This window comes from the organism of the source record quoted next, unplaced genomic scaffold (genome assembly GCF_019419815.1).
Source record: "Pyrus x bretschneideri cultivar Hongxiangsu unplaced genomic scaffold, Pyrus_bretschneideri_v1 Contig143, whole genome shotgun sequence".
NCBI classification, from domain to species: domain Eukaryota; kingdom Viridiplantae; phylum Streptophyta; class Magnoliopsida; order Rosales; family Rosaceae; genus Pyrus; species Pyrus x bretschneideri.
Window position 1 is genome coordinate 82,990 of NW_025999439.1, and position 13,752 is coordinate 96,741.

Sequence of the window (13,752 nt, forward strand, 5' to 3'; positions counted from 1 at the left end):
TTCACCTTAGCACTTCAAGGCATTCACAACAATTATATGTAGGTAATATGCATATGGTTATACCATAATGTAATCTAAAACTCAACCATATCATAGTATTTTAAAATATACAAATATATATATATGACATGGCATAAAATGTATAAATCACTTTCAAAACGTTTTGTGGAACTATCAATGTTGTACATACAATAAAAGGAAAAGACCCACTCACCTGAGGTCCGCGCTACGACTCCCTAACACGAATATTGAGACGTCACGAACGATCCTCACCTAGAACAATCATTAAGTCACATCTCAGAACTCTTATCAATAGAACACATAACTTACATAAAACACATCCCAATGACCATCTAGAATGATTTGAGACTCATTGACCAAAAGTCAACCGTCGGTCAAAGATCAACGGTAGGGTCCACAATCCTACGTAACTCAATCCGAAAGATCTGAATCTCAGATTTCCGATTTGTAACTTCAAAAGATCCACAGTTTGCTTCTAAAACATCATACGAAAGTTTCATTACGATCCAATGGTTGGATCTCCGTCAATTGCCAATTCAAGTGGCAGTCAATGTTTTATTTTACACACTTACAAATCCAATTTAGGAACATCCGTACGTCAGATTTCCAATCTATAAGTTTCTAATATCCTAAAATATTATATACTATAATGTATTAAAGTTTGGTGACGATCCAACGGTCGAATCGTCAATTCACATAATGTTCAAGTAGTGGTCTTTATCAAAACTATGCTCAAACGATGAGATTTCATCAATTGGACTTCACCTATGGAATTGGAGTGTCAAACTTAGCTTAGAAATGTCAAAGGGTGACTCGGCTCACGTGTCGCCGCACACGGCGGTCGACCGTCTAGATTCCTCAGAAAATTCAACTGTCTCCAAAAATTCTCAAATTTTATAGAAATGAAGATTTTAAAGAGTAGAGCAAATTTTGTACCTGTGGCCAAGTCTAATTTAATCGGGAAAAGCCTCAAATCGACATGAACTCGCCGGAACCCTAGGATTTGGGCATTCTTGATTTGATCAATCCGCAACACCACCACCCCTAAAACCATTTGGGTTTTGTTCCTGACCTCTAGAGAAGTGTTTTGGTGGTGGTGATTGAAGGTAAGTGTTTCAGAAATGGGTGGATCGCCGCCTAGTCACCCACGAAGCCGTGCGTTGGCCTTCACGAAATTGAAATTAAGACTCTGTTTTTCGGCTAAGCTAGTAGATGTGAGGTCACATGAGTGTTTTTCAGGTGATGGGTAGTGGTGATCAATGAGAAAAATGGTGGAAATTTGCTGGATTTGGAATCGGGTCGAAACTGGGTTATGCACGAGTTGAAAGGGAAGGGTTCATGATCCCGTGCCTCTGACTCCTCTCTCCTTTCTTCCCTTCTCTTCCTCCCATTGGTCCACACACTTCCTCCTTCTGTGGTTCGTCTGCCTCCCATCAGATGGGAGCTTCCTCCCCCGTGGCACCTTCCCTCACTTTTGCTTGGTTACCCTTTCCCCATGGTGGGAAGTTTTTAAATAATTTAGATCTAAACTTTAAATTACTAGTTTCAAATGTCCATAACTATACCGATATAATCCGGACTCACAAACGGCTTTCGCCTATGCGCTCATACTAACGAGTACTACTCAAATACGCTAAAAGAATAAGTCATACATTTCTCTAGACCATGGTCAACAGAAGTTAAAGTCCTTACCTCTAGAGGCATTTTCGTCAATTCCCTCGATTAAAATAAATAAAAAAAACGTAATTTCAGAGACGGGTTGTCACAATCTACCCACCTAAAAAAAAATTTCGTCCTTGAAATTTGAAATCATTTTCTAACCATAATGTATTCTAGAAGATAAGTGTATATTAACTTTGGGTCAAACCCAAATCATAAATAACTAATTAAATAAGTAAATACAAATACTAATGTAGAATGACCTTCTTGATTACTTGCTTAACAACCCAATGAATAAGTTATTGGTATTACGGTCTGCAGCCTGCAATATCTACAACTCACTGATGTATCGATAAGCAAGTTACAATTCTCGAGGGTGCAATATTACCATCATGCCTCCCATTGAGAAATACACATACATCGTTTGGTTAGCACCTCAACCGCGCTCACGTACTACCCTTTCGGGCAACATTGTCAATATCATAAAATTTTCTATATCACAATCTCAATCATTCAAATACCTGTTCACAATACTCTTATGTAAATCACATACTGTGCATAAAATATTTACACCATATCTTAAATGATACCATGCTCAAAACTAGAAATGTAATTGCAGTCATACATAACTCTAACAAAGATAAGCGTCTGTCAATCATGTATTGTACGTAAATCTCTATATGTTGGCTCCAATGGTACCATAACTAAACCAATATTGTAACCATAGTTACAAGCAAGTAAAATAAAGATAATGATCTATTGCAACAATGCTAATTGTAGGACCAACAAAATGCAACACATCCACAAAGGTTTGAGTAGATCGTTTAAGACAAATCGTTAGTCTGAGGGTGAAATGTGATGCTGAAGAAAATCTAGTACTCATAACCTTCAAAAAAAACTTCCCAAAGCTTGGAAGTGAACCGCGTAACACGGTGAAATATAAATACGTCAAGATGATAATCTATTCGGGTTTCTGTTTGCCTGAACTTGTATAGAAGTTTAGAAGTAGCTCTCTCATAATACCATCATCCTCCTAAAGCAACCAAGTAAAAACTGTGGTTGTCCAGAAAGCTGGGACTGTATATCCTCAAATGTACTCTTAACTCTAACCAGGGGCGAGGTGAGCCTAGAATGAGGATTCTCTTCAACACATCAAATGGAGCCTCGATTTTGAATTCCTATCTTATCTCCACATTTGATCATATCACAGAAGAGGACATTTAGATTATGGTGTGCGGAGAAGTTAACAACAACCTATTTTTCTATCTTAGTTGGTTTCCATTTGAATAAAGCTACCACCAATTGAAACACCACATGAGTGTAACATTGGTCCAGCATCATAATTATTGATTTTTCACATTCTCTACTTGTATAAAATACCTCATACCGAGAGTATATAATGACATTTCCCAACTCCATTTATATACATGAAGTGATTATAACTACTCAATCGATTTCTTGATATCTTGCAAGTAACGTCAAAACAATACCTGGGAACTCCAACTGAGATAGGATAGGACAGGCCGAAAATGTTCAAGTATACATAATTCTTTTGCTGCATTAAATAGTAATACATTTGCACAATTGGGATAATACACGATAGGGCAATCGTAGAAGTTGATTTAGTTCTTCCATCATCACTATCAGAAATCTTAGCTTATCTTAACTAAAAATGTATTTGAGATATCTAAGGTTGGTAAAGGTTCTAGACACGTTCTCACTGAGAAGTGTCATCCGATGTTTGAAATGAAAATAATAACACTTGATTCTAGTCAAGAATAGGATGGTTCATTTCGAACGGATTTAACCGTTGGAAAGTATAAGCGATTCTTCTCAACACAGTCAAAACATCTAGAGAACACGTCATCATGGATTTTCAAATAATCAATGTCATCGAAAAATGTAAAGAAAAGGTAAGGTGAGACAACAGTTCATTGTCAGAAACTTTATTCATAATTGACATCCCAAACCAAATTAATTTTCATCGGTCGACAAGTGAAGAAAAACACTATAGTCGAAAAATCAATAACCATTTGTCAATAAGGTCGACAAGACCAAAATTTGTCTCGAATTTCACAACACTTTGTGAGAATTCCAACTTTATTCCACTACTACCCTTTTTGGAGAAAAGAAAAGAATATCATTTACGTTAATCACATCTCCCAGGTAAAGTACCAATTTACACAAAGGTAATATTTGAGGAATTTGATGTGAAGCTGACTTTTGATGATTGGAGAATTTAATCTCGATACTAGAGTAGATGAGATAGTCATCTAGAAGACTATTATGAATTTGTTAAACTACACAAGGGAACTCGATTTACAAAGGTTGGTTGATTAGACCATCAACTCAAAGTAGGAGATAACGGTTTCTAATCGTCATCCAAGAGAGTTGCTAAAATCTAGGCATGACCCTGAAGCTCAGTCTTTCACCTTCGCAAATAAGTTTAAGATTTCCAAGATAAAGTGTTTAATAACTAAGTTCTTTCAATGAAGTAGGACTTGTTTGAAAAGTCATAAGGAAAATTGATATAGGAGTTGTTCGAAAAGAAATGGGGAGAATAAATGTGATGTTAATATGGTGGATCAATGGTGTATTCTACTTCTCGCATTTGGTGGATTCCCAAGTAAAAATTTGAAAATAAATGTGATGTTAATAAGGTGGATCAACAGTGTCTTCTACTTCTTGCATTTGGTAGATTCCAAAGTAAAATTTGAGAATGGATTCCAAAGGTAAACATCCTCAAAACGTACTATACTACTAACCAACTTTACGACACGAACTAAAAAGTCTTCATAGTTTTCTCGACACTCAAATCACTCCAACAGAGATTTCATCTCGTCTTTCGATTCAACTGTCTACCTATGGAAGTGATCAAGGGTGGCCAATCGAAGAAGTTTTGATTACCTAAATAGGTAATATGGTTAACAAACCGTGAGTTTACTATCTAAATACAGAGTTTGCCCCTAACTTTCCTAAATTTAGTTTCTTAGGCTCCAGCAGTAACTATTAGTCAGTCTATTGGTAAAGAACTGGTTCCACAATTCTAAGGAAAATACATACTACTTCGAAGATTTCTACTGACCATAGATATAATAATTCTTACTCCCGTGCCAATGCTCATCAAAATGACAAGTATAGCACCAAAAGTAACGTGGAAAATTAGTATTGGTTGGAGTGTTCTAAAGCCAAAAAAAATAGAATTTTCTAGTAATCTACTTTAGAACGGACCTAAACGGAAGTCAATCTTCCCCTTAAAGATTTGGAATGATCACTAACATGTTTGGAAAAATTTGTGCTATCAGGGACCAAAAGTGATTATCCCAAGCTACTCTTTCGTCAGGTGCTACCCTTATAATACTATATTGTCACTCAGACTTTTCTGAAAATTTTGACAAAAACTAAAACTTCTTAAAGATTCTAGTAAGTGAAACATTAACGGGTATTGCCAAGGAATCAAGACTATCAACGGTTTCCTAACTCGAAAAGATTGGAAAAGTGACTAGATAGTAGTGGATTTGATAGGAAATTCTCACCCCAAGATACACAACTATCAATATAGTAGCCCAGCTTCAGGCCATCAACTTATCCCAAATCTACCTCTTTCCTTGGCAGGAAAATTCTTCCCTTATAATTTAGAGGCATTCACCAAAATGATCTTCTAAAACGTCGACAAGTCGACAAAACTGCCTAAACTTAGGAAAACTAACATAGTTTTCGTATTCGACGAAGTGGCAAGATTCGAAAATCAAGTTCAAGAATCAAGAATGCTAACATCAAGTGTGTGATGAACGCAATACTGCCTAACTTATGCTCTAATACCAAACTAACACATCCCGACTCGGATTGTCCACTAGGACTCCGAATTGAGATGTGTTGGTCAACACCTGGAATGTGACGAACCCATAAAGTGGGGTGATGTGGAACATGTGAATAAATTTAAACCTAATTCCAAAAGATGAGAGTGCGCTGTGAGCGGGAATGACCCCATTTCACACGTTACGTCAAAGCATAAGTAAAGTACAGTCGAGTGGATTGAAAACCATACCGTCGAAGGTAATCTTCAATACCAAGGCTTGCCACGAATCCTCGTCGATACGAAAACTCTGCTACTAGAACCTGAAGGGATAAAAATAAGAGTGAGTGGGCTTGAATATAAAGCTCTAATAAAGACCTTTTAAACAATATAACTCCTCGCTGTAATACCTATATAGGTTCTAGGAAATCATACTACATATAAGTATGAAATCAAATGTAAATCAATAGTAAATCCAAGAATATTCCAAATCACTACATATCAACAACAATCTATGGTAACCCACGAGTCGGAGTTGCCTAACGCAAATTTTATGACTCATATATAAATCCGTGATAACAACTGAGTTGGAGTTTCCTAATGCAACTTGTACAACTCATAGGCAACCTGTACGACAGTGTCGGAGTTGCCTATTATTGCAATCTGTACCACAATATCGGAGTTGCACAAAACACTAATATAGTCATGCCCTAACTCAATCATTTCAAATAATACTATAAAATCACCTGAACTTACCTGTACGTCCCGCGTTCACCTTAGCACTTCAAAGCATTCACAACAATTATATGTAGGTAATATGCATATGGTTATACCATAATGTAATCTAAAACTCAACCATATCATAGTATTTTAGAATATACAAATACATACATATGACATGGCATAAAATGCATAAATCAATTTAAAAATGTTTTGTGGAACTATCAATGATGTACATACGATAAAAGGAAAAGACCCACTCACCTAAGGTCTGTGCTACGACTCCCTAACACAAATATCGAGACGTCACAAACGATCCTCACCTCGAACAATTATTCAGTCACGTCTCAGAACTCTTATCAATTGAACACATAACTTACATAAAACACATCCTAATGGCGTTCTAGAATGATTTGAGACTCATTGACCAAAAGTCAACCGTCGGTCAAAGATTAACGGTAGGGTCCACAATCCTACGTAAGTCAATCCGAAAGATCTACATCTCGGATTTTCGATCCGTAACTTCCAAAGATCCACATTTTGCTTCTAAAACATCATACTAAAGTTTCATTATGATCTAACAGTTGGATCTCTGCCGATTGCCAATTCAAGTGCACGGTCAACGTTTTATTTTATGCACTTGCAAATCCAATTCAGGAACATCCGTACATCAAATTCCCAGTCTGTAAGTTTCTAATATCCTCAAATATTACATATTATAATTTATTGAAGTTTGGTGACGATCCAACGGTCGAATCGTCAATTCACATAATGTTCAAGTAGCAGTCTTTATCAAAACTGTGCTCAAATGATGAGATCATCAATCGGACTTTACCTATGGAATTGGGGTGTCAAACCTAGCTTAGAAAGGTCAGGGGTTGACTCAGCTCACGCGCCGCAGCACACGGCGGTCGGCCACTTTGATTCGCTGGAAAATTTAACTATCTCCAAAAATTCTCAAATTTTATAGAAATGAAAATCTCAAAGAGTAAAGCAAATTTTATAACTGTGTCCAAGTCCAATTTGGCTGGGAAAGGCCTCAAATCGCCATAAACTCGCTCAAACCTTAGAATTTGGGTGTTCTTGATTCGATCAATCCACAACACCACTGCCCCTAAAACTGTTTGGGATTTGTTCCTGATCTCTAAAGAAGTGTTTTGGTGGTGGTGATTGAAGGTAAGTGTTTTAGAAATGGGTGGATCACCGTCTAGTCACCCACAAAGCTGTGCGTCGGCCTTCACGAAATTGAAATTAAGACTGTTTTTGGGCTAAGATGGTGGATGGGAGGTCACATGAGTGATTTCCAGGTGATGGGTGGTGGTGATAAATGAGAAAAATGGCGGAAATTCGCTGGATTTAGAATTGGGTCGAAACTGGGTTGTGCACAGGTTGAAAGGGAAGGGTTCATGATCCCGTGCCTCTCACTCCTCTCTCCTTTCTTCCCTTCTCTTCCTCCCATTGGTCCACTCACCTCCTTCTTCTATGGTTCGTCCGCTTCCTCCCCCATGACACCTTCCCTCACTTCTGCTTAGTTACCCTTTCCCCATGGTGGGAAGTTTTAAATAATTTATATCTAAACTTTAAATTACTAATTTCAAATGTCCGTAACTATACCAATATAATCCAGACTCATAAACGGCTTTCGCCTATGCGCTCATACTAACGAGTACTACTCAAATACGCTAAAAGAATAAGTCATACGTTTCTCTAGACGATGGTCAACGGGAGTTAAAGTCCATACCTGTAGAGGCATTTTCATCAATTCCCTTGATTAAAATAAATAAATAAAATGTAATTTCAGCGACGGGTTGTCACATGAGTCGTCTGTAAGATGGATGAGGAAGAATAATCCCAAAACTATTGAATATTAAATAATATCTTGTAATTATCTTGGAAGTATGCTTGATTAGATATGATTATGATTGCTTCCTTGATCGAGTTGTTCTTCAATTAAGAAACTATTAAACATAGGATTTAGAAATTAATCTTATCTTTAATGCTATCGACTTTTCTCCTTATCATGTGTTGGAGAACTTGATGACATTGTAGTCGTCTACTCAGATCTTCAAGGATGTTGAACTGTGCATAGGAATCTTCGTGGGCCTTGCCAATAGGGCATTCTTGTCTTATTTGGGTATAAATCCACGTGTTAGCTCCAGGACTTTTCGGAATATTTTTGGCTCCACAATTGCACCTACACCTGCGGTGCTGCATACAGAAAAAGGCAGGAGCTGTAAGAATCCTAAATTGAGTGGATAAGCCAAAAGTTGTTTGCTAATTCGCCTTAGATTTTGAGCTTTAACTTGAATTTAAAGTCTTCTAGGAAATGGTAATTAATTGCCTCTAGAATTTATTTAAGTCTACCTTAAGTAGGGGGTTAAATAAATTTAGAGAGTCATTTTTATCTCAACAAAAAAGAGAGAAAACCAGCGAAAATTGATAAGACCATATTTATGCTACTAAGTATTTCCTTGCATTTACTCAGTTAGTTTCTATTTATTATAATGTTTTAAGCTATTTTTGTGTGTTTGTAGGTCCAAATGACAAAGTTGGCAAGAAAGTTCAATTTGGAGCATTTTAGAGCAATTTTGGGCTTGGAATGGATAGCACATGCATGCAGTAAAGTGGATGGATGAAGTTGAAGTTCAAGGGAGGCTAGGAATGTGATTAACATCTGGAAGAATTAAATCAAAGACTTGGAAGATAAGGAATCAGCTAAGAAGAAGGAAACATTATCCAAATTACCTTATCTTATCCAAACCTTATCCAACGTTATCTTATCTTATCCTATCGTAATCTTTTACCACCTTAACTCCAGTTATAAGAAGGACATCTAAATGACATATGGATACCTAAATATCAGGTTTCTAGAAGCCCTATCCCTATCCCCAAAAGTATGCCGCATGTAACCCTTGTAGAAGCTGTAGAATATGCCGCAGGTTGCATCCTTGTTGGAGTGGGTTGTGTAATCCTTTTTCTACATGAATTTGTATCATATCAATCCCTCTCCAATCATGACAATGTGCCGCATCCCTACCCTATAAATACCCCATCATTCTGCCGTAAAAAGAAGAACACGTAGAAGAGAGCAATTGAGAGATTTTTAGAGAGTTTCAAAGGTGTGCCTATAAATATATATGTGATATGAATTGATTGTTGGAAATGTGCCCTAAAACCAATCATATGATGATACTTTATGGACATTTCACATGTTAAACTAATCTAGTTTAATATTAAGGGCAAACATTATTGTTTGAGCCATCTCATATAAATGTTATATGCTTAAACGATAAGTCCAAGGAATATGTGATTGGGAGAATGCGATCTAAAGAAGTTAGATTCATGAGACCATTCTTTCGTAGACACATCCTAAACGTTCCTGATCATAGGATTGCCAATTGGGCATTGACAGTCCGTTAAGATCAGTACGTGCTGTGTCTTCTCTTAGGGAGAGTGACTAGTCTCGAGTCATTGGTGTGAGTGACACCAAGACAAGCATGTAGGTGCTCAATAGAGAATGAGTTCACTGAACACGATCAACGAGGAGTTCTCATATTCATGTCACATGAGAACTCATGGTTGGGATAATGCAAAGTAGTCCTTTGACCTGAGGCATCACAGCTGTCTTGTGGTTAGGTACTTGATCTTTGATTATGTCAAAGTCATTCTATCAGGGTGTCCACGGCATCGTCGGGGTTAAGCCACTTAGCCATGGAGGCAAGTGAATGCGCAACAAGGGATCTCTAACCTTCAAACTGTTTGAGGGAGAATACTCTATGATATGATTTAGAATCTCTGGCCAGAGTATGAATGAGATGTTGGAATGCGTTCCAGATCACATTCAAGGTAATCATATAAGTACAAGATTCACATTGGATAATAGACATGAATAAACTATCAAACCAAACAATGTGGTCAAGAGTATTGTATTAGAGAAAGACCGTATTGCATTTGTAATCCTAAAACTGAATAGGTTCTCCACCTCTTCTGATTAGCTTGGGTAACCATGACATGCTGCTAGGCGTCAACCATGGTTTGTGGAAGCCCTAAACGTGTATAATCACTAACGGGAGAATTGAAAGTAAGTTTCAATTCACAATCGATTTGAAAGAGTTTGAATTGCCCACTGCCTCGCTAAAAGGAACCTAATGGATCATACACCGTGTAAGGTAGAGATTGAAGATTCAACGGAGATGAGTAAGAATAATGAAATGGTTTAATTATTTATGGCAAGGATTAATTAATATGTTAATTAATCAAACGAATAAGTTCGTTAAAGACCTCGGGATAGTTTTGGACTTTAAGGCCCAATGGGCTTCGAACGTCAAGTCCATTGACTTCAGTTGTATGACAACTTAATGAATAATGATTCACAAAGGCCCAAATAGCCCAATAAATCCCCTTAGGCCGGCCATTTAGAGGAGGGTAGTGAACTTGGCTTAATTGCAAGTTTGCCACTCCATTGTGAGGTGGTATAAAGACATCTTTATAGCCATTTCATCCTAAGGGTTTTCTAAGGAGTAAGGATGAAAACACAAACTCTCCTTTCTCTCTAGAAATGGCCGGCCACCTTGAGGAAAACATCTAGCAATCTTACTTGCTCAAGGTCACTCATTTCTTCTACAATATGCCTTGGTGTGGAGACTTAGAGGTTCTCAATTTTGGGAACTTGGAGAAACCTTTTCATCCATCCAAATCCATGGATCTAAGATGCAAGGAATGAAGGCCCTCTCTTTGGGTGATTAGCCTTTGCTTATACAAAGAGGAATCTACAAAGGTATTGATTTCTCAACTCACTTTGTTTTGAGTTGAGTCTTGGTTCACCTATCTACTAGGCTTTGAAGTTCATGGGTTAAGTTTTGTTTTTGAGTGCATATAAACATGATTCCGCCTTTTAATTGTTAATTTCATGTTGTTGATGTTGCTCAAATGAACTTGTTTTTCACAAATCTTCCTTCATTGATTTCATCCAATTATTGTTTCGTAAAACATGAATGCGATTTACTTATCTGTTTGATTGATAACTTATTCTTGTATGTTGATTAAGGAGGCCTACTTAGTTTGCACGCATGAATATGATGCTAAAATATAAGGGAATTTCACCTAATTGTTATCAACTTATATTTATAAATAGTGGAGGTTGCTAGTCACAATCATGTTAAGTAAATCCATGGCAGGAGTATCATGCAGTTCATAGTTATGAATGCCTTGTCAATGCTTATGATTTTCATAGAACTTAATGATCTTTGATATGTATCTCTATCATGCAGTTCATATAGGGAATTTGATAAGAATAATTTGATTACGTCGCTGAGTCCAATTCAATGAATTTAGGAGAATCTGATGGTTAATTTGTGCAGTTCACGGTTAACTTGGGGCATTGTCATTCATGGTTTATTGGAATAATAATTTGAAATCGATTCATATGCATATATGTCATGTGTGGAGAAAGACCTTCTAGCTAGCCTTTCATCCTTAAAACACCCAATTTCGTGTCTAACCTGTTTAGTTTATGCAATCTGTTTAGTTTAATTAATTTCATCCAAATCAATCCCCCCTTTAATTAAGTGTATTAGATTAGTTAGAAATGTGTTCAAATTTGTCCAATTTAGTGTTCAGTCTGTTTGCTAGTATTGTGTTGTTTAGAGTCTGTTTAGTGTGTTTTGGGTTTTTAGTGTCTAGTTGAGTGTTTCTAAGTCTAGTTTTGTGTTTTTGAGTCATATTTGTGTAGATTAGCATGCCTAGTTAATCCCTGGCCTAGTTAGCATGCCTACTTTCATATACTACAGCTATCTTAATAGGGTTTAATTTGTGTGTTAGTTTCTATCACATCAAAAAATTTTGGCGCCGTTGCCGGGGATTAGCAAAATTGCTAATCTCCCCTTTGCTTCTGTTTTGCTTTTCTTTGTTTTCTGATTTTTTTTTGTTTTCCTTGTTTTAGGTACTAGTGTATGACTCGACGTTCTCAACCTATTTGTGCACATATATTGGAGTTTGACGACGATTTTGAACGAACTTTGAGAAGAATGAGGAAGCAACCAAAACCAAATCCACCTAGTTCTAGCTCTGAATCCGAATTTGAAGAAGAGGAAGAGGGAAAACAAGACATGGTTGTGGACAATCGAACAATCAAGGAACTTTTAGCCTCGAGGTTGGACAATGTCATGCCTATTTGCATTCAATACCCTACGGCAGCTCCGGAAAAGACCGATGAGTTTGAATTGAAGTCTAGCTTGCTGCGTCACATTCCTAAATACCATGGGCTGTCCATGGAAGATCTGAACAAGCATTTGAAGGAATTTGAAGTAGTATGCTCGAGTATGACACCTATTAATGTGGATGGGAATATTTTGAAGATGAAAGCCTTTCCATTCTCTCTTTTGGAAAAGGCTAAGGATTGGCTTTATGAACTAGCACATGGAACCATCACTTCTTGGGAAAGCAGAAGAGAGCATTCTTAGAGAAAATTTTCCTAACTTTAAGAGTCATTCTTTTGAGGAAGAGGATTAGTGGAATTCAACAGAGCCAAGGAGAATCATTTCCAGCATATTATGAGCGTTTCAAGACTTTAGTTGCATCATGCCCACAACATCAAATGAAGGAAGAGCTTCTAATTCAATATTTCTACGAGGGACTCCTTCCAATTGAAAGACAAATGGTAGATGCTTCAGCAAGTGGTGCTTTGGTTGACAAAACCCTAATTGCTGCCAAGATCTTCATAGCCAATCAAGCCTTGAATGCACAACAATACAAGGGAGTTGGACAAAGGGACCCCTCACGGCAACACCAAGTTAATGAGGTAAGTGCAATTTTCGAAATTCAATCTCAATTGGCTAATCTCACTATTCTTATGTCAAAGGATGCTGATGGATCCAAAGTGCAAGGAGCAAGTGTTTGTGGCATGTACATTATGCAAGGACATTCCAATGATTAATGTCCTCAATTGATAGAGAATGGAGCATGGGAAAGTGCTAATTCCATAGAATATCAAGGCCAAAATCAACCAAGGCATGACTTATTCTCTAACACCTACAATCCGGGCTAGAGAGATCATCCAAATATGAAGTGGAGGGAACCTCAATAAACTCATCAACAAGGTGGATAAAGATAGCCACCTTTAGGACTCTATCAAAGGCCATTCGTACCACCACAACTTCCATCACAATCTGCCCAAACAAATTCAGGTTTGTCATTGGATAATGATTAAATTCTTCAAGTACTAACTTCTTTAATGCAAGGCTTACAAAACCAAGCCAAGGAGATTGGAAAATTAAAGAATCAAATGGGGTAGATTGCGGAGTTCATGGGACAATTTTGGGAACAATGCAAACTACCTAGTTCAACCGTTGTGAATCCAAAGGGAAGTTTTGAAACCGCTAACGCTATCATTTTGAGAAATGGCAAGGAGGTTGGAACAAGTTCAAAAATGTCCAAACTAAGCCAAAAGAAGGACGAAAAGTTATTGCAACAAGAAGAAAGAGTCACGGCAAGGGAAGCACACCCATTACAGCAACCCCCTAAGCACCCTATGTCGTCCAACTCAACTAATGTATGTT